Source organism: Primulina eburnea, chromosome 6, assembly GCF_022965805.1.
Source record: "Primulina eburnea isolate SZY01 chromosome 6, ASM2296580v1, whole genome shotgun sequence".
NCBI lineage: Eukaryota > Viridiplantae > Streptophyta > Magnoliopsida > Lamiales > Gesneriaceae > Primulina > Primulina eburnea.
This window is the reverse complement of record NC_133106.1, coordinates 25,415,177-25,438,356: the sequence shown is the minus strand read 5'-3', so window position 1 is coordinate 25,438,356 and position 23,180 is coordinate 25,415,177. Positions and strand designations below refer to the sequence as shown.

The window sequence follows — 23,180 nt, the reverse complement described above, 5'->3', positions numbered from 1 at the left end:
GTGGTTGCACCTCGACCCACCTCGACCCATAGTGGGTCGAGGTACACCTCGATCTGTGGGTCGAGGACTGTCCTCGACCCACGTATGGGTCGAGGTGTGTGCACTATCCCATACTATCATTACTCACACTCCATCCACCTACACGAGCCACACAATCAACACGTTGCTTAGACTGTAAATACTCACCCGAACTCCACTAACAAAAATTCTAACAAAATACAACCATAACTAAACTGAACAACATTCGAGTAAGAACAACATTCGAGAGTATATACTTACTTCTCTACGAATCTTCAAATTTTCAAATGATTTTTGATTAGTTTATCATTAAGAACACAAAAATAACGGGAAAAAGTGAAACCTCAAATCTGGAAGGTCCCGATATATAATTAAAAAAATATTTTTTTAAAAAAAGTAAAATCTAACTAACTAATTAATGACCTAATAAATGAACTCACCTAACTAACAGCAGTCAACTCCCCTTTTTCGATTTAAAAAAGTCAAAATCCCTTTTATTTAATTAAACTTAAAATGGATCATATATTTTTTATCGTCCCACAATCTATATCTACATTCCTTTTATTTACAAATGTGATTTTAAGGTTTATGCTAATGTTGTTGACGTGTATGGATCTTTATAAATAATGATCTTGGATAGGGTCCGGGTCCTCCTTGAATTGGGAAGGACAATCAAGGTGGGATCGGTCCAAAAGTAGCCGGCCAGTCCAAAGTTGGACCACGAAGCCAAGAAGAGACCAGACAGATATCAGCCCAGGTAATGAAACGGTATCTCATTTAAACCACCACTCCTGCACATGGATCAACTCAGGAAACTTTTCATGACTACTACAGGCTTGGCAAGCCCGAGCCCAACAGCCTTAATCGGGCAATACCAGAGGACTATGTCAAATGATCATGGACCATGTTCATCGATAAACAAAAAGACATTCCACCCACCAACATTCACAAATTTTGTGGAAATCGAAACATGGACCACGTCCGTACATCATGATCAATACCTGAGCATCTCTGAGCAGTAATCGACCATGTTGCCCTATAAATACTCGTAAAACTGGATGAGACACTTTGATGGGATCGGTTGAAGTGTTTAGAAAGGGTTGAATAAACAGGTCCTAAAATTTCTTTCTTCAAAAATATTTCAATCTCGTTAGAAACTGAACTTGATATTTTTTTATTGTCAATGTTAGTTGGCTGACAAAATATATGCGGAAAGAAGCCAAACTAAATATTAGAACATTTTAAATAATGGCTTGAAGTGTATGCTTGAGTGTATGATTAGCACTCAACTGAACGAAGAAACAATATACAAATTTTTCTCGAATACAATGAATTACAAAGAATTCTCCTAGCACTTAATAATCCTAAATAATCATAAACAACTTTGTAAAGTATGCTTGAGTGTATGATTAGTTTTGCTTGTAAGCTTGAATCATGTGTCTGTCTTTTGTTTTGTAGATTGGTAAACTTTGCTCAACTGATCTACATCCCTATTTATAGATTTCAAACTTCAAAGGTGACAAACTTCAAAAAAGATCTATTTCAAATAAAGATAGTCATCACTTCTTTGGTCCAGGTCATCATTCTCTTACATCCGTACAAAATGTAGTGCGGTTGGATTTTTCTGCATCATCAAAGTTTGGAAAAACTTATCCAATAATCAGTTTAGCCCAAAAAAGACAAGTACAAAGAAGTAATTGAGGCATGGAATTACAAACATTTTCTATTTTATCAGTGTTCTCGGCTCGGCATCATAGGCATCCTTCTCCTCTATCTCATCAACAACCTCGGCTGGGAGAGAATCAATGGCCTTATCAAAATTGGATAAATTCTCCCTGTCTGACGGAATGAGACCGGCCTCCTCAAACTATTCTTAGCATTTCTGGAAGCTTGTCTCGAAGAAAGAATAAGCTTTGTTGTCCAAAACCTGTTTAAACTCCTTGGACAGGAGGAAAGCAGTCCGCCATTCTTCTTTATAACTTAAACGAGTCTTTAGGACAGCCTCTACATCATCCATATGGGCTTTGGATGTGCCGGCTTCCGCTACAGCTTCCCAAGTTCGAACCAAGGAGGCCTCAAGCTCGGTCATGGTAGCCTCATCCTTCAACCTGAACTCTTATGCCTCTGCCCAGTCTTTCTCAAGGTCATACTAGGTCACGTCCAGCTGCTGATAGGCCACTGTGGTAGTTGTCGTCAATCCATCCATGGCTTGCTTGTGCACACCCCAGGCCCATTCTAGCTTGTCCTTGAGTTGGTCGTAAAGCTCCTCAGCTGATGAGGCTCGATTTGTCTCTAGTTGGGCCAGATAGATGGCATCCTCATAGGCGTCTATCAGCATTTGGATGCCCTATATAAGAAAAGAAAATGTTATAAAATTTTTTTTGTAAGAATTCAAAAAGGACCAAGGAAATGGACTTACCGAGAAGGGCGGGTGGTGCCCTCATAGAACTTTTATTGGAGCACAAGATTGACAGATGGGCCTCCTTGGCTCAAGAGGTCGGGTCCTTTACCAACCGGACCTCAGTAGAGGAAACCCTGTCCAAGAAAATGTTCTTGCGGGCCACGGGCGGGGTTGATGGGTGGAGCCTTGGAACAACACAATGGAGGAGGACACTGCCTAGATAAGGTCCAAAATCCCCTTCTTCGCATCACTGAAGAGAATGGGCTCAAGCTCAGCCACGACTTTCCTCTTTCTCTAGCACAGAGCAAGGTTCTTGGGGGACTCTTCCTCAGATCTGGCTAGAGTCTCGAAGTTTTTCATCTACTACCGAGATAGTTTTTTTATTCTCCTCGCCCGCTTTTGAGCAAAAGCTTGCTTCATTTCCGGGTTTTCTGCAAAGGACAAAAGAATCAAGGTCAGATATTGCAAATACTAAAATTCCGGGAAGAAAGTGCAAATGAACAAGAAATGTACTGGGTTGAGCAGCCGATGGATAAAAGCCATCAATCACCCGGTCCACTGATCTTCGGCTTGGGTGCCCAACTCGTAAGCAATTAAATTTTAAGGTCCAAGAAAATTTAATTATGTAACATGAATGCATGCAATCTAGGGTTTTATTTAAATCATGTGTTTATTTACTTTATTCATTTAATGCATAATTATTGCAGGGTTAGGATTTATTTCACGATATTTTTAAAAGCTCGCGCATTAGGGTTTTTAATTGCATTTTGCGCTCGAACGAGGATCAGAGACCGGGGATTATCAGGAAAAATATTTTTATTGAATGATTAATTTTAATTAATTATTATGAGGTGTTTTAAGATTTTTTTTTTGAAAAATTGGGCTTGGTGGGTATTTTTATCATATTTTTAATCGTTAAGCAAATTTTATCGAATCGAGAGACTTTTTGAGAGCTCGGGCGATATTTTCAAAAACGTACCAAAAAGAAATATTCTTCGGGAGAATTTTTGGGCTTGTTGGATTTGGTTTAGTGCTTAATAGACTCAAAACCCTTTTAACCCTTTTAAAATCCAATCTATGGCCCATTATTACTTATGTTACTATTTAATTACTACACTAAACTAACCCCAAACCTATTCCTCCACTTAGCAGCCACCCACCCCTATTCCATCAGCCTCCTCACGCAATTTTTAGCAGCAAAGAACAGAAACCATCGATCCCTTCCTTTTCTTGCAAGAAAACTTCCTCCCCGCTTCTCCGGTGCTTCCCCGACGCGCGTTTCTTCGAGTTTTTGAGCATCTACACATTATGGCACGCTTGAATTTTTGTTTCCTCATCATTCACTCCAATATTATGCTGAAAATCATGTATTTGCTCGAAAATGTAGTGATCTTCTTTGTGGTCGCATTTCTTTAGAAGTTTGACATGAAACTTTGCATGGTTATGCTTCATACTCACGTTTTTCATATACATGTGCAAGGAGCTGCCGGTTATGGTTGCTAGGGTACCGATCATGTCGAGGATTAAGGAAAATAAATGCTAGAGTCACGATTTGTCCATGGTAGTAGGGAGGACTGATTGTTTATGGCTTGCGGCTAGGGTATTTTGGTTGGCTAGGGTAAGGAGATGAGAGGCTCGGCCAAGGAGGAACCAAACCAGGTCATGGTGTGGTCCAGCAGGTTCCAAACTGAAGCCTAGGGGAGGTCCTTCATGGTGGTCTCGGGTTAGGTGGAAGTCGGTAGTAGCTATTGTCGGACCTTGAGCATTTCAGGGATAGGACGTTCAACCGAATTCATGGGCTGTAGGCGTGGGTTTCATGGTCTAGGAGGGATTCCTTGGGCTCGGTTTTGGTCCTAGGGTGTCGGGTTGTGGGCTGGTCACGTCGGCGTTTAGGCTAGAATCGATAAAACAGGGCTCGACGCATTAGGGTTTGTAGGAATTTCAAAGTGCCGAAAACCAGCAACTTTCAGGGGTATGGTAGAGAGGTTAAGTGGACTGGTCTTGATGGTTTAAGGGCATTTAAGACTTGTATAAGGTATGGTAAAAAGTGGAGAAAATTTTGGTTAAGTTTCGGTTTGATTCGGGCTGAAACCGGGACCCTGGTCCAAGTTTTAAAACGAATTGATTAAGTTCTGAAACGGACTCGAGTTTACGTCTAAGAAATCTTGTAACAATGTTTTGGGGAGTTTGGTAAGCTTCGGGTCGAAATTTAGTGGTCCAGGGGTAAAACAGTCATTTTGGGTTTCCAGGGGCAAAATGGTCATTTTGCACCCGAGGTGGGTTTTTCAGCCCTGGCAGCGCCCTGAGCACAAATATATAATGTTTTTAAATGTTTACGCAGCATGTATATGTTGTTTATGTAATTATGAAAAATACGGTGCATGCTTTGCTTTAAGGAAAAATTACGTATATGCATGTTTTTATTAAGCGATGAATATAATGACATGTTTTGAATGATGTGAGTTGGTTGTGACTAATACGATGACATGATGACATGTAAGTCCAGGGTTCAGTACGGGTAATGTTGTCGATGATGTCCTCGCCGCCAGGTACCTCAGTTACACGTAGATAGATACATCGACTGACATGATAATACGAAAGTCACAACTAATGAACTGAGTTCAATTAAAATAAAATGTATACTTATATGATATTATGATGAGACATGTTTTGATACGTTATGCTTTTTAGTGGGATCGGTTAGGGGGATCACCGTTGAGCTACAATAGCTCGGTTCTTGAAATATGGAACACCGATGAATTAAATCGAGTTTGGTTAAAAACCAAGCGGAAGATACTCAAAATAATCCTTCGTAGAAACCGATTAAATATTTTGTAAAGTATTTAAAATATAGGCAAGTTGAATGAGAAAAAAATATTTTAGTTGAAGCATTTTATCAAACACTTGGCATACAATATTTTGGAATTTGAAGAACACATAAAATTCTTCAACAGTGCATCTTTAAAACTATGGAAATGATAAGTAAATACAATAAACAAATAGACACGAATTGTTTTATGGATGTTCGGAGATTTAAATACTCCTACGTCACCCCTTTTTCCCTTTGGGAAGGATTAACTAGAATACTTTGATTTATACAACAATTTGTACAAACCCATTCAGCTAGGACTTACCCACTGACTAAACTGAACTCATAGCACTCAAGATTGTAGGCAGCACCTCACAATCAGCATATTGTTTAATGTCTCATATGCAAAGACTACATACACAAGTTTTACGTCTTTGTGCAAGACTCACTAAACTAATCTTTGAACTTCAACTCTCTTGTATATGTGTGAGTGATCGTGTGTGAGGAATTTATCAGTAAAAGTGTACATCTGAATTTATCCTCACACAAGGGCTTGTGCTCTCAACTAGCTGATTTCTTCATGCCAACTGCCCATGCTTTGAATCCTCTTCAAAAGCTCTCGTTTGATCTTCAATATGTTGTATTTAAAAGCCCCAACAATGATATATACGTTAGACACAAGAATATGACCGTTTGGAAAGTTTCTGTACTGTTTCTGAAATTGCAACGGTCAAATTCAGCTTGCTGGGCATTTTCCCGACTGGTCAACTTGTCAACTGGTCAACTCTGGTCAACTCAACTGGTCGTTCAGTTCAACTGGTCAGCAGCTGATTCAGTGCAGTTCAGTTGGTCAACTGCTGGTTCAGTTCAGTTCAGCTGGTCAACAGCTAGTTCAGTTTATCTGGTCAGCAGCTGGTTCAGTTCAGTTCAGTTGGTCAGCAGCTGGTTCAGTTCAGTTGGTTGGTTAGCTGGTCAGCAGCTGGTTCAGTTGGTTCAGTTTCAGCTGGTGTGCTGAAAGCAGCCTAGCTGATTTCAGTTTGTGCAGAACCAGTAGATTCATCATCATTTATCAGTATCGTAAGCTTCGATTCAGACTTTGACTTCTGAAGATGATTTGTAGATCTTTGTCTTATCTTTCCAACGCATACTGAATCGCTTCCTTTTGATAACCGAGCTGAGATATATGACCAAAATACCGCAGCTGCTCAAACCCAACTGATTGCTGTTTTCGTGTGATCAATTCGGTCATTCAGCGATCAGTTAGACCATGATAACTTCCAATTTTGCCCAACTGACGTGAAATACGACTTGTTCCAAATTGCGTTTTCTGATCAGTGAATTTAGAGGATTGTCATTTGGATTGTCCAGCTGAGAGATATCTTCCAAACACCAAAGATCGCCAGAAATTCAGTTTATGCAGAATTCAGTTTTAGCTTGCTTCTTGTGTTAACAACTTCACACTTGAGTAAATATGTTAGAAACACAATAACAATTTTTGTTAGCATCAAAATCAAGACTGCGAACTTGAAAAGTTCCAACAATCTTCCCCTTTTTGATGATCACAAAACTTGAATAAACAATCAACTCAACTAACATATTTCTCCCCCTTTTTGTGTGAATCAAAATGTCATATTTTCAAAACATTTTAAACAAAATTTTCTCCCCCTCAATATTTAAAAATAATCTACTCATTAAAGTTATAATGAGTTCGCCCCCTATATTTTTGAAATTTTGAAAAAATGTAAAAGAAGAGGGATAACTAACCAATTTTCTCCATGGCTCATTTTCTGCTGCGGCACATATGCTCTGCCTTCAATGAATAAACTGTATTTCTCGTGCATAATTTAGCTGCAAATTTTATACCGTTGTAAACCTCTATGATTCTAATTTGCAAGCAAAAAGCGGTTTGCCGTTTGGACACTCGAGCAACGAGATATGTCATTTTTCCCATGGTAGCTACAAGCTGCGCGAAAATTCAGTTTTGCATATATATGTGTAAAAAATCTGAAATTTCGAATTTTAAACATCAAAATCAGTTTCAATGTTATTTGAAGAACAACCCGCTCTGATACCACTTATTGGGATGGGTTAGGGGATCACCGTTGAGCTACAATAGCTCGGTTCTTGAAATATTGAATACCGATGAATTAAATCGAGTTTGGTTAAAAACCAAGCGGAAGATACTCAAAATAATCCTTCGTAGAAACCGATTAAATATTTTGTAAAGCATTTAAAATATATGCAAGTTGAATGAGAAAAAAATATTTTAGTTGAAGCATTTTATCAAACACTTGGTATACAATATTTTGGAATTTGAAGAACACATAAAATTCTTCAACAATGCATCTTTAAAACTATGGAAATAATAAGTAAATACAATAAACAAATATACACGAATTTGTTTATGGATGTTCGGAGATTTAAATACTCCTACGTCACCCCTTCTTCCTTTTGGGAATGATTCACTAGAAGACTTTGATTTATACAACACTTGGTACAAACCCATTCACCTAGGACTTACTCACTACCTAAACTAAACTCCTATCACTCAAGATTGTAGGCAGCACCTCACAATCAGCATATTGTTTAATGTCTCATATGCAAAGACTACATACAAAAGTTTTACGTCTTTGTGCAAGACTCACTCAACTAATCTTTGAACTTCAACTCTCTTGTTTATGTGTGAGTGATCGTGTGTGAGGAATTTATCAGTTACAGTGTACATCTGAAATGTATCCTCACACAAGGGCTTGTGCTCTCAACTAGCTGATTTCTTTATGCCAACTGCCCATGCTTGGAATCCTCTTCAAAAGCTCTCGTTTGATCTTCAATATGTTGTATTTATAAACCCCAACAATGATATATACGTTAGACACAAGAATATGACCGTTTGGAAAGTGTTGTACTATTTCTGAAATTACAACGGTCAAATTCAGCTTGCTAGGCATTTTCCCGACTGGTCAACTGGTCAACTCTAGTCAACTCAACTGGTCGTTCAGTTCAACTGGTCAGCAGCTGATTCAGTGCAGTTCAGTTGGTCAACTGTAATGCCCGAGATTTTATATCATGTTAAATTACGATTATTGATTTTAATCGAGACGATTATGAAAGGTCTAACCGAGACACGAAATGAGATCGCGTGTGAAAATTGATGTGCGAGGACAGTAGCATCGGCGCACATGCACGACTATATGCGCGCACATGCGCGAGAAGTCCAGAAAGGTTCGCGCACACGCGCGACTTGGATTCGCGCACATGCACGAGACAACCAGAAAGTTGTGAAGAATTCCTCGCGCCTATGCGCGGAAGAGGTGCGCGCATATGCGCGAGTTGCTGTGCTGGGAACGCGCCGAGACTTGGGGTCTCGCGCATATGCGCGGGTTAATGTCGCGCATATGCGCGAGACGTGTGCTACAAAGATGGAGCCACTCGTCCATCTACATGCAACGTATATAAATATATATATATATATATATATATATATATATATATATATATATACACAAACGTAATTCTTCAGAAATCTTCAGAATATAATCGAAAAATGTACGCCTTTTGTGAGAAATCCGTTCGTTAGATTTTAAATCCAACTTCGGTACTGTGTTCCTATCAACGCAGGCTACTACAGGACGTAAGTTTTACTACGTTTTGACATGTTTTGGAATTATGATGTTGTTCTTGACATGTTAGACAGCGTAGAATCGAAGTCAGATTAAGAAACAGACTGAATATGAAATTGTTATGAATTTCAGAATGAAATTGAATAGAATTGATATCAGATTTGTACAGTGGTTGATTGTAAATTATTGAAATTGGTATAGACTGATATAGTATTATCAGTATCGCAAGATTGTACTGTTGTACCGTCAGAATTTGATAAAACAGAGATGTTGTGATTTGATTAGAATATTGATACAGAATATTGATATTGCCATTGCCAGATTGAACAGTGACAGACTTTGAATCAAGACTTCAATTGTATCAGAACGACAACAAGAAAGGTATAAGTAAATGTTGATTCGGGATTGCACAACTCGAGTTAGGTTTGACTTGAGTTTCCCTAAATCACATAATTTATTTTATTGCATTGATATTTGCAGATTATCAGATTGATATGTTAATCTATTGACTTAGAGCAGAGTCAGAGTGTGAGTCTAGGGCAGATCAGCCTAGTTAGGGCAGAACCGCCGAGTCTTTGTCAGAACCGCGAAGACTCTAGACTTACGGTGTATCGATGAGCTTAGATGTAGATCGACGTCTATTGTAGACATTCGATACAGCATACCAAAGTCTAAATTAGAATGGGATCCCTAGATTAGAGATAAGATAAGAAGTCATTGATTTAAATACAGATTAGTATTTGTTCATGTAGTCAGATTGAATACATGTTTTTATGATTATTCATGCTTTTATATATGTTTTGTATGATTGCATTAATACATTGTTTATACTGGGATATTTATATCTCACCGGAGTAATCCGGCTGTTGTCTTGTCTGTATGTGTGCATGGCAACATGTGGGACAGGTTCAGGGTCACAGAGGTGAAGAAAGATCGAGTTAGAGTGGAGACTACGGACTTGGACTAGAGATAGGGTTTAAACACTTGATAGTTAGTTGTTGAACATGAGATGTGTATTATTGTATATTTTATCAGATTTATACTTTTATACTGATATGTATAGGAGTTTGATTCCATTACCTTCCGCATTTTAAAAAAAAAAATTTAGACCCTGTTTATTATGATTGATTCATTAGTCCCAATCACGATTAAGAAGATGATTAGCGTCCGGGTCCCCACAACAGGTGGTATCAGAGCGATAAATCCTTTAGATTGAGATAGAAGAGGCTAGTGAGCGGGGTAGATTGAGGTTTTCTTTCCTGCCTTTGAATGCTAGCATGTTTTACTTCTTTAATACATGTTACTTGTTTATCTGATTTGATATAGTAATGTGTTTTATTGAAACTGGATCAGTACTGATTCTAGATCAGCAGTAAGATGATCAGAGGAGGATTGCAACAGAATTGTGGTATTTGTTGCTAATCTATTTGATTCTCAGATATGCCTCCGAGACGAGTCCCAAAACAGGGAAGTACATCAAATCCTCCAATGGATGTCACCCCGACTCCAATGGAAACGTTACTGAAACGATTTCAGTCATTTCATCCGCCGACTTTGAAAGGAACAGAGAACGTTGTGCAATGCGAGAGTTGGCTGGATGATATAGAGATGTTGTTCGAATCCTTGGAGTATACAGATGAAAGGAGAGTGAAATTGGTTGGACATCAGCTGCACGATGTTGCCAAGTACTGGTGGATTACAAGAAAGAGGGCATTGGAGCACAGAGGTACGAATATTACCTGGGATATTTTTAGAACTGAATTTTATCAACGATTCTTCCCAGTGTCGTACCGAAAGGACAAGGGGGCAGAGTTTGCCAACCTCAAGCAGGGACAGATGAACATAGAAGAGTACGTGTCAAAGTTCTCCTCCTTGTTGAAATTTGCTCCACATGTGGCTGATAGCGAGGAAGCTACTACTGACCAGTTCATCAATGGCCTGAACCCAGATCTTTCAAAGGTCAACGAAGAATCTTCTTTCCAGTCCGCCGTCTTAGCTCATATTTCTTCCCGTATTCTTGATAGCTTACCTGGTAGAGTTACCGACCCGACTCCACTCTGGCAGCAGTTCTTCCAGCTCCGGTGGGTCCAAACAGAGCCAGAGTTACACTGGAGTTTATTGTAAGACTTGCGGAGGAAGACATGCAACTGAGCAATGCCAGGGAGTGACTGGTAGTTGCAACATCTGTAAACAGCCGGGACACTTTGCTAAAGTGTGTCCACAGAGAGGTTCCCAAAGATCTCAGGGAGCCGAGCCATCGGGATCAGTAGCACAGACTGAGAGACGATCAGCTGCTGTCCATACATTCCAGCCAGCGCCGGCTCAGTCACAGCAGAGGCCAGGAGGAAGCCAGACGGGTAGCCAACCTTCTAGACAGCAGGCCAGAGTATTCTCTTTGACAGAGGAGCAGGCCCGGAAGCACCAGATGACGTTGTGGCAGGTAACTTTTCTTTATGTGGTTACTCTGCTTATGTATTAATTGATACCGGTGCTTCACATACGTTTATTTCTGAACGATTTGCATTAAGTCATGCATTGCCTATAGAGTCTTTAGCTACTGTAGTGTCTGTCTCTTCGCCTTTGGGGACAGGTTTGATATCTGTAAAACATTGTGTACTACAATATGACGGGCATGAGATTGAGTTAGATTGCATCGTACTTGGGTTGTCCGATTTCTATTGTATTATCGGTATTGATATGCTGACCAAGTACAGAGCGACAGTTGATTGTTTCCACAAGATAGTGAGATTCAGACCAGATATCGCTGAAGAGTGGAAATTTTACGGTAAGGGTTCTAGATCGAGAATTCCTTTAATATCCGTATTATCCATGACTCGATTGTTACAGAAAGGAGCAGAAGGATTCCTTGTATATTCAGTAGATTTACTGAAGTCGAGTCCAGCATTGGCAGATCTGCCAGTGGTACGTGAGTTTACTGACGTCTTCCCAGATGAGATTCCGGGATTACCTCCAGTTAGAGAGATAGACTTCAGCATTGAACTGATGCCAGGTACAGTGCCGATCTCTAGAGCTCCGTACAGAATGGCACCAGTTGAATTGAAAGAATTAAAAGATCAGCTGGAAGACTTACTGGCCAAGGGGTACATCAGACCGAGTGTTTCTCCTTGGGGTGCTCCAGTACTGTTTGTAAGAAAGAAAGACGGTTCGATTAGACTCTGCATCGACTATCGGCAACTGAACAAGGCAACGATAAAGAATAAATATCCTTTGCCTCGTATTGATGATTTATTCGATCAGTTGCAAGGTTCTTCAGTATATTCCAAAATTGATTTAAGATCGGGATATCATCAGCTGAGAGTCAGAGATTCTGATATCTCAAATATAGCATTTCGAACCAGGTATGGACACTATGAATTTATTTTCATGCCATTTGGTTTGACGAATGCTTCAGCTGTGTTTATGGGATTGATAAACCGTATCTTCTAGAAATATCTCTATGATTTTGTGATTATTTTCATCGATGATATTTTGATTTATTCAAAGAATATGAGTGAGCATGCTGAGCATCTAAGAACTGTGTTACGAATTTTAAGGGCTGAGAAATTATATGCTAAATTGTCAAAGTGTGAATTTTGGTTAAGACATGTAGTATTTCTGGGTCATATTATATCCGGAAATGGGATATCAGTAGATCCCAGTAAAGTGGAAGCCGTGATTTCTTGGCCAAGACCGACGTCAGTGCCCGAAATTCGCAGTTTCATGGGTTTAGCGGGATATTACCGTCGTTTCATTAAAGATTTCTCGAGTATAGCTAAACCAATTACTCAGCTGACTCAAAAGAATGCTCCTTTTGTTTGGTCTGAAGAATGTGAGACCAGTTTTCTGGAGTTAAAGAAGAGGTTGACCAGTGCCCCAGTATTGACTATTCCATCCGGTACTGGTGATTTTGTGGTTTATTGCAACGCTTCTGACAGAGGGTTTGGATGTGTGCTAATGCAGCGAGGGCATGTTATTGCGTATGCCTCAAGACAACTTAAACCACATGAGACCCGTTATCCAATTCATGACCTAGAATTAGCAGCCATTGTCTTTGCATTTAAGATATGGCGACACTATCTTTACGGTGAGAAATTTGAGATATATTCTGATCATAAGAGTTTGAAATATCTGTTTTCACAATCTGAATTGAATATGAGACAACGAAGATGGCTAGATTTGCTTAAAGACTTTGATTGTGAAATCAAATACTATCCAGGAAAGTCTAATGTAGCAGCCGACGCACTGAGTCGAAATGTATGTTCTTTATCCTTATCGACGATTGGTGTTTCAAATTTGATAGAAGACTGCTGTTTGTCTGGATTAGCATTTGAAACAGATTATAGACCGTTGAGACTTTATACGGCGCAATTAGAACCAGAGCTGATTATGAAAATTAAGGCAGCTCAGAAAGTTGATCAGAATGTACAGAAATCTGTAGCAATGGTCAGAACAGGACATCGATCAGAGTATCAGGTACGTGATAACGTCTTGTATGTGAATAATCGGTTGGTTGTGCCGAATGTTTCATATTTGAGACGACAGATATTGTCAGAAGCGCACAACAGTCGATTCAGTATTCATCCTGGTGGCAGAAAGATGTATAATGATTTGAAAAGACAGTTCTGGTGGAAACAAATGAAGACTGACATTGCCGAATTTGCTTCCAAATGTCTGAATTGCCAGCAGGTGAAAGCAGAAAGAAAGAAACCAGGAGGATTATTACAGAGTTTGTCCATTCCTGAATGGAAATGGGATCACATTTCCATAGATTTTGTGACGCAGCTACCGTGTTCCTCCCGAGTTTGTGATGCGATTTGGGTCGTGATTGACAGATTAACCAAATCCGCATGTTTTATTCCGTACAAGATGACGTACAGATTTGACCAGATGGCAGAGATCTATGTCAGAGAAGTGGTCAGATTGCATGGAGTGCCGAAGTCCATTGTATCAGACCGTGATCCTCGATTTACTTCGCACTTCTGGCAGAGTTTGCAGCAGGCTCTCGGTACGAAATTACATTGGAGTACCGCATATCATCCACAGACCGACGGATAGTGAGAGCGGACTATCCAGACACTGATTTTCGCACTAACTGGCAAGATGCATTGCCGCTTTGCGAGTTTTCGTACAACAACAGCTATCAGACGAGTATTGAGATGGCACCATTCGAAGCGTTGTACGGAAAGAAGTGTCGATCCCCTCTCTATTGGGATGATATCTCTGAAGTTCCTGAGATTGGACCTGATATGATCAGAGATATGATAGAAAAAGTGAAGCTGATTAGAAAGAAAATGAAGGCAGCACAAGACAGACAGGCCAAATACGCCAATGTTCGCCGTAGGCCATTGGTTTTTGAAGTAGGAGACCGAGTATTCTTAAAGATTTCGCCCTTCAAAGGAGTTGTCATATTTGGCAAGAAGGGAAACTGTCTCCACGATACATTGGGCCTTATGAGATTCTCGAGAAGATAGGAGATCGTGCCTATCGACTTGCTTTACCGCCTTCATTATCTGGGATACATGATGTCTTTCATGTATCGTTATTAAGGAAATACCTTCCTGATGCTTCACATGCTATCCAACCAGACGAGGCCGAACTGGATGAGACGTTGAGCTATGTTGAAAAACCGATTCAGATTATTGATCGTAAAGAAAAACAGCTCAGAACGAAAACTATTCCACTGGTAAAAATTCAATGGACTCGTCATGGCACTGAAGAAGCAACCTGGGAAACTGAATCAGATATGAGACAAGAATTCCCAGAGTTATTTCGATGATGTAAAGTTCTTATATAGTTTTGTATATATATACTCCTTCTTAATACGATTGAATGCTTGTAATTTCGAGGACGAAATAGTATCTTAGGGGGGAAGAAATGTAATGCCGAGATTTTATATCATGTTAATTACGATTATTGATTTTAATCGAGACCATTATGAAAGGGCTAACCGAGACACGAAATGAGATTGCGTGTGAAAATTGATGTGCGAGGACAATAGCATCGGCGCACATGCTCGGCGCACATGCGTGACTATATGCGCGCACATGCGCGAGAAGTCCAGAAAGGTTCGCGCACACGCGCGATTGGATTCGCGCACATGCGCGAGACAACCAGAAAGTTGTGAAGAATTCCTCGCGCATATGCGCGGAAGAGGTGCGCGCATATGCGCGAGTTGCTGTGCTGGGAACGCGCCGAGACTTGGGGTCTCGCGCATATGCGCGGGTTAATGTCGCGCATATGTGCGAGACGTGTGCTACAAAGATGGAGCCACTCGTCCATCTACATGCAACGTATATATATATATATATATATATATATATATATATATATATATATATGTATATATATATATATATATATATATATATATATATAAACGTAATTCTTCAGAAATCTTCAAAATATAATCGAAAAATGTTGCTGTGAAAGTGTTGAAAATCCTTACGCCTTTTGTGAGAAATCCGTCCGTTAGATTTTAAATCCAACTTCGGTATTGTGTTCCTATCAACGCAGGCTACTACAGGACGTAAGTTTTACTATGTTTTGACATGTTTTGGAATTATGATGTTGTTAGAATTGGATACACGTCATATATGTTGTTCTTGACATGTTAGACAGCGTAGAATCGAAGTCAGATTAAGAAACGGACTGAATATGGAATTGTTATGAATTTCAGAATGAAATTGAATAGAATTGATATCAGATTTGTACAGTGGTTGATTGTAAATTATTGAAATTGGTATAGACTGATATAGTATTATCAGTATCGCAAGATTGTACTGTTGTACCGTCAGAATTTGATAAAACAGAGATGCTGTGATTTGATTAGAATATTGATACAGAATATTGATATTGCCATTGCCAGATTGAACAGTGACAGACTTTGAATCAAGACTTCAATTGTATCAGAACGACAGCAAGAAAGGTATAAATAAATGTTGATTCGGGATTGCACAACTCGAGTTAGGTTTGACTTGAGTTTCCCTAAATCACATAATTTATTTTATTGCATTGATATTTGCAGATTATCAGATTGATATGTTAATCTATTGACTTAGAGCAGAGTCAGAGTGTGAGTCTAGGGCAGATCAGCCTAGTTAGGGCAGAACCGCCGAGTCTTTGTCAGAACCGCGAAGACTCTAGACTTACGGTGTATCGATGAGCTTAGATGTAGATCGACGTCTATTGTAGACATTCGATACATCATACCAAAGTCTAAATTAGATTGAGATCCCTAGATTAGAGATAAGATAAGAAGTCATTGATTTAAATACAGATTCGTATTTGTTCATGTAGTCAGATTGAATACATGTTTTTATGATTATTCATGCTTTTATATATGTTTTGTATGATTGCATTAATACATTGTTTATACTGGGATATTTATATCTCACCGGAGTAATCCGGCTGTTGTCTTGTCTGTATGTGTGCATGGCAACATGTGGCACAGGTTCAGGGTCACAGAGGTGAAGAAAGATCGAGTTAGAGTGGAGACTACGGACTTGGACTAGAGATAGGGTTTAAACACTTGATAGTTAGTTGTTGAACCTGATATGTGTATGATTGTATATTTTATCAGATTTATATTTTTATACTGATATGTATAGGAGTTTGATTCCATTACCTTCCGCATTTAAAAAAAAAAATTTAGACCTTGTTTATTATGATTGATTCATATGTCCCAATCACGATTAAGAAGATGATTAGCGTCCGGGTCCCCACATCAACTGCCGGTTCAATTCAGTTGGTCAACTGCTGGTTCAGTTCAGTTCAGTTCAGTTCAGCTGGTCAGCAACTAGTTCAGTTTATCTGGTCAGCAGCTGGTTCGGTTCAGTTCAGTTCAGTTGGTCAGCAGCTGGTTCAGTTCAGTTGGTTGGTTAGCTGGTCAGCAGCTGGTTCAGTTGGTTCAGTTTCAGCTGGTGTGCTGAAATCAGCCTAGCTGATTTCAGTTTGTGCAGAACCAGTAGCTTCATTGTCATTTATCAGTATCGTAAGCTTCGATTCAGACTTTTACTTCTGAATATGATTTGTAGATCTTTGTCTTATCTTTCCAACGCATACTGAATCACTTCCTTTCGATAATCAAGCTGAGAGATATGACCAAAATACCGCAGCTCCTCAAACCCAACTGATTGCTGTTTTCGTGTGATCAGTTCGGTAATTGAGCGATCAGTTAGACCATGATAACATCCGATTTTGTAACAACTGGCGTGAAATACGAGTCAAATATAAAAAATTTAAAAATAAATTTTCTATAAAAATTATTATTCGAGTCAGATATGATCATAAAACCTTGCATTCTTACAAGAGTTTTTTTTTCAAATATCTCATGTCAAACATTAAAATTAATTAAAAATTAGTTATAAATCAGAAAATTTATATCACCCAATAGACAAGCATTTTGAGATGATGCACATCTTGAGTTTACAACCTAACATTGGTACTATCATTGAGAGTCGACGTAATGGAAGAGGCGACCAACAAAAGGGTAATCATTGGATCAGTGTATTAATTTTGAAAAAAAAAACAAAAAATGGCATATTATTTGTTAGATTAAGATATATGATACATGCAGTGAATACTGATAGATATGTGAATGGCATCTAAAGTGGCTAGATAAGGTGCATGATAAAATTAATTAAGAGTAGCTTATAAATTAAAAAAGGTTATACCACTCATCCATTTTGCAGAGAGTATATAGAAACCGAATTTGGTATTTGAATATTACTTGTATCAATGATACGACCAATCTCAAATAAGAATTATGTGACCTTGTAAATATAATTTTTTCCTAGAAAACAATTGATGCCATAGATAAAAATTCAAAAATGAGATTTCCATTATTCTAAACTATTGATGTAGTATATAGTAAGGGAAAAATCAACAATCAATTGAGTATTCAACTTTAAAAAAAAAATTGGGATGATACACTGATGTAATTAGGCCCAAGGATTTTGATATAAATTATAAAGGTAAAATTATATTTTGGGCTTGTATGTTTGCTTTTTTGTGAGTTTGATATTTTATTTTCAGTTCGCTACGTTTGATTTTTGTTGTTGCAATTTTAATCTTTTTTTTCCAGCGTGAGAATAATATGACACCAATATGACGCTGATGTATAGAGTTACATCAGCACTTTGATATAAAAAAATTACCGATAATTAAAATATACATGATTAAAGTTACAAACATATTAACATGTGTTTATTTCAACAAAATATATGAGATAAATTAAAAATATTCAATTTTTTATTGGGTAAATTTCTCATAAATCCCCAAACCCAAACTCAACTTTACCTAAACTCCCTACACCTCAAAACCTTTCTTTAAACTCCCTAATACCTTAAAATGGACAAAAATACCCTTATTCCTATTTTAAGTTTAATTGATCCTTACGCTTTCAAAATAGTATCAGAGCGAATGGTTGATTTATTCCAAATACAAATTTTATTATTATTAGTAACTAATTGTATGAGAAGGAGAATTTTGAAAAAATTATGAATCCGAATTTCGGTTCGAGAAAAATAATTTACAAGGAATATTCCAATATTTTGGAATATAAACAAGTGCATCTAACTATTGTTAGATATCAGAAACAGAAAGGGAAGCTACTGCAACCTCAGGTAAACTAATGATTCAAACAAATAAGTTTCTGGAGATAGTTCTAGATTCCTCTAAGCTCTCTTCAAATCTTAGGGAAATTCAGAAGACAGTACAAAATTATGGCAATATGCTATATTTTGTACCTCAACGAGTTGAGAAAATCCTTGAAACCCAGGAAGAAATTCTTGGGATATTAAAGGATATTCAAACAAGAATTCAAAAACTAGAACAACAACCAAGTTCTAGTAAAAGAACTTCAGGAGGATGGTTACCACCATCATTTGGTACCGAACCTTTGTTACATCAGCAAGGGAAGACCAGAGTGGTGTCAAAACCTTTGACTGAAGAAGAAAAGATGATCGATCTAATTAAGTCTATCTCAGAAAAGAAATTAATCTGATGAAAACTTTAGAAAGGATTGGTTTGGAGGATCTACAAGAGCTTGCGGAATCTTTTGCAAATCTCAATGTAGTAGATCTAAAGATGAATACAGCAGTAGGTGAAACACCACCTGCTATAACTTGGTCATCTTCTCAGGAACCACCAAGGGTAAGTGTGGGATCTAATAACATAAATATGAGAGAATCTCAAACTGATTTCCATACTGGTGGAGGATCACACCCAGCGGGAACTAGGACAAGGAGAAATCAAATTCATTTGCACCAAACACCCTATGGAACAACTGTTTTGGATCCTATACATCCTTACAGGGTTATACTTAACCTTGATGTATTAGACTTCAAAAACAGAGAAGATCTCATAGATGATTGGACATTTGCTATGAGAATTGCAGCAGGAACACTTGATCTCAACAAAGAAGGATTCATTAAACTATTAGAAATGAGTCTTATGGGAACAGTGAAAATTTCTTGGGACATGACTTCATTAGACATGAAGGAGTCAGTCATAGCTGGTGAATGTCTTAGTGAGATCGCTGGAAAAATGGCTACTCTATTTAAAGCACATTTTATAGGAGTAGACTATTTCAATAATCAGGATACAGAGAAAAAGAAGAAATACACTCAAGCTCTGTATAGTCTTGAATTACATGACATATGTTTGGTGGATGAATACATTATGTTATTCACTAAATATAGATGGAATTCAGGAGTCGAAGAAGATATAGCTATGTAGCTTTTCTTCGCAAAAATGCCAAGCCCTTGGAGAGAAATGCTCATAAGGGAATACGTACCTGGCAATCCAGATACGTTGGCAAGAAGAGCCTTTTTCCTTAAAGGAAAGTTGGCAGAATGGTGTCACATGGCAGTATTACAAAAGAATTACAAACGACTAAGGGGTATCAACAACAGAACTCCTTTGTATTGTAAGGAAAATGATCTTCCAACAATTATTGGAAGTAAACCACGGATGCATAAAAGGAAAAATTTTAGAACTCATCCTTATGCTCGAAGTGGAAGAAGTTCTTGGAAACCAAGAACAGTATGGTCTAGACAGAAAGCTAGATCTTACAAATCTGGACAAAGAAGCGGACCATCAAGAAGTAGGATATCATCCCGAGCATCGAGTTCATCTCGAAGCACAGGAAGAACACTTACAAAGAAAACTTTCAGAAGAGCTCATACTCGGGCTAATGAAAGTTTCAAGAACTGTAATTGCTGGAAATGTGGAGCAAGAGGTCATATCTCTACCAACTGTCCAGAAAATGAAAAAAGAGGTATTAAACGCTTTGATCCTACCCCGGATATTGAAGAAGCAGTTTATTACCAAGATCTTATTCAAGCATACCGGTTTGAGGATATTGCTTCATATGAAAGTATATATGAAGAAGAAGAAGTCTTAAGTCACGAAGAATTTGATGGAACACAATCGGAATCTGACTGAAGACGAGGTGTTTCGACACGAAACACATGAAGATCTGTCTGGATTTTTCAGCTAGACTACAATATCTCATAACATGGTTCAAAGAATCATGAGAGAAAATCCGAGTCTACAGATATATCAAGGTTTCTCTGCAGGACATGTAGAAAAATTCTTAGGAAATCTTGGCCTAAGAAACAGAAAGCATCATCTAATCTATAAAGTTTCTAGAAGGGAAATGGCAATCCCGATGGAACTAACATGAAATAGAATGGAGATGCAGTTAATTCCTTCCGAAGAAATTAAGGAGGGATTACAAAAACTCAAGATAGAAGTAGCAAGGACTATGTCTTGGATTCATATCGGAGCAATCCAGATTATGACAAAGGCTACTTTCAAAGAAGGGATAGATTCGCCTATTGATATTGCTATATGCGATAAAAGAATGGAGAATCTACAAGATTCAGGACTGGGAACAATCTCAGGAAACCTCTGTGCAGGGAAGATTGTAGGAGTAATCTATCCAAGGATAGCCTACAACCTGGCAGATCGAGATTTCAGCCGAGCCTTGACATTACATCAGAACTTCAAGGAAAAAAGGCCGATGAAAGAAGGTAATAAACCATACTCTATTACCTATCAAATTTCATATGCTCTATCTAATACACATCCTTCTGAATTGTTTATTAGAAACGAGTTTATTGAAATACCAGAGATATTTGGAAAAGTTGCTCAGGCAATTTATCTAGAAAGAATTGAGTTTCCTTTAATACAGGAAACAGATATCCAAATCCAAGACAAACCGATTCTACAAAAGAATCAAAGTCTTAGATTGGAATCAAGAAGACTATTTTTTCAACGAGAGAGAATTACAAGTTACAGATAGGGAAAAACACCAATCATAGAAACCCAACAGGAGCTGAAACGTTTCTCTACAATGGGAAGCTTAGATGCCCAGAAGGGTGGAAGGAAGTAGAAATAGTATTTGATATTACGAAGAAAAGGAATCAATTTCCTTGTAATACCATATACTATTTGGAACAACCTACGATAGGAACATACCAAGGACTGATTAATATCGGAGAATTGGAAGTTCATATCCAAGGAATTCCAGGGAAAGAATCAGATCGACTGATTCTTGGACTAGAGTTTCTCGATGAACACAAACCTTGGAAACGTCTAGAATATGGAATGGAGTTTATGGCAGAGGATAAAATGTGGAAAATCCATTGACCACAAGTCCATATACATTCCAGTAGGAATGTTATATGAACAATATAAGGCAGAATACTTTGCTGCTTATATGATTCAGGGGCTGGAATCTGCACAGCAAAACCAGGAGTTTTTCCAAATAATTTGGAAGAAGAATTACCCAAGATTGCTGGGAGAGATTTTTCCAGAAGAATCTTGATACTCTGTAAAGGGATTAGGATGACTGAAATCATGATTGGTGGTGCTGGCCAAACACCTTGGTACAAGGTAAAGACACCACCAATTTATTTTCATGACACATGAGCTGACATACTGTTAGGAAATAATTTCCTACAAATGTTTAAGTTCTATACTCAAGAAAATGAGACTAGACTATTAGTGTTCACAACACCTTGTGATCATGAAATCATAGTCCAGAGACTACGAGAGGCATTTTACAGAAAATTGCCAATCCAGTTTCGCAGCAAGCGTGGAGATTCAGGAAAACTTCTGAACCCAAAAATGAAGGATTCAAGACAGTTTGGAGAAACAATGCTCCAGTTGAGAGCAGATAAAGAACTCCAACCAGAAGATATAGAATACCTTAAGATAACTCTATATACAAATGAAGTAGAGTTTGAAGCTAAGGTATTATTGGAAGATGTCAAGAAGAGGATCAGAGAAAATTATAATGAAGATCCCTTGGCATGGTGCGACAGAAATCAACTCAAGACTTGCCTTAAGATTAAGGAAGGCAAAGAGTATGAATTTGTCCGTTGTAAACCCATCCCAATGAACATCATTGATCAAAAGGATATGCAGATTATAATCAAGGAACATTTGGAACTTGGTTTGATTAAAGCAGGTATGTCACCATATAGCAGGCCAGGTTTTCTGGTAAGAAATCATGGTGAGATAAAACGAGGAAAACCCAGATTGGTTATTAATTATCAAAAATTAATAAAATTCTGGAGTTTGATGGGTATTTTATACCTAGTAGAGAACACTTGATTAGCTGTATACGCAACGCCAAGATATTCTCTAAATTCGATTGTAAGTCTGGATTTTACCAAATTCGGATGCAGGAAAAAAGCAAGAAATTCACAGCTTTCTCTACACCTCAAGGACATTATATTGGGGAAGTATTACCAATGGGATTGGTTAATTCACCCCAGATATTTCAAAGAAAGATGGATAATCTTTTTAAAGATTATTTTAAGTTTATGTTTGTTTACATTGACGATGTTTTAATAGCATCTAAAGATATGAATGAACATGTTAAGCATTTGGATATTTTCTCTAATGTTTGCAAAAAGAATGACTTGTTTTATCTGAAAAGAAAGAAGTCATTGCAAAAAGGAAGATTGAATTCCTCGGAATTGAAATCGATGAATCAGGAATTATTCTGCAAGAACACATAGTGGAAAAAGTGCAGAATTTTCCAGTAAATCTCAAAGACAAGAAGTAACTTCAAAGTTTCTTAGGAGTTGTTAATTTTGCTGGGATGTTTATCAAAAACCTAGCAAAACACAGGAAGGTGTTCAGTCCATTATTGAAAAAAGATGCAAGATTTATATGGACAAAAGAACACACAGAGGGAATTATCCATTTAAAGAAGGTTTGTAAAAATCTTCCAAAAATGGCTATTCCTCAAGACGAAGATGATCTGGTATTGTATATCGATGCCAGTGATCATTGGTGGGCAGCAGTTCTTACTAAG

The 23,180-nt window shown here is 38.1% G+C and overlaps 1 long non-coding RNA gene across 1 annotated transcript; it reads right to left on the bottom strand.

The window, feature by feature from the left end:
- Nucleotides 1-1,535: 1,535 nt before the first annotated feature.
- LOC140833392 (uncharacterized) lies at nucleotides 1,536-2,137 on the bottom strand. The gene is made up of 2 exons (XR_012118457.1): nucleotides 1,737-2,137; nucleotides 1,536-1,642 (listed from the first exon to the last, which is right to left on the bottom strand). It is a non-coding gene; the product is annotated as an uncharacterized lncRNA (long non-coding RNA).
- Nucleotides 2,138-23,180: the final 21,043 nt, after the last annotated feature.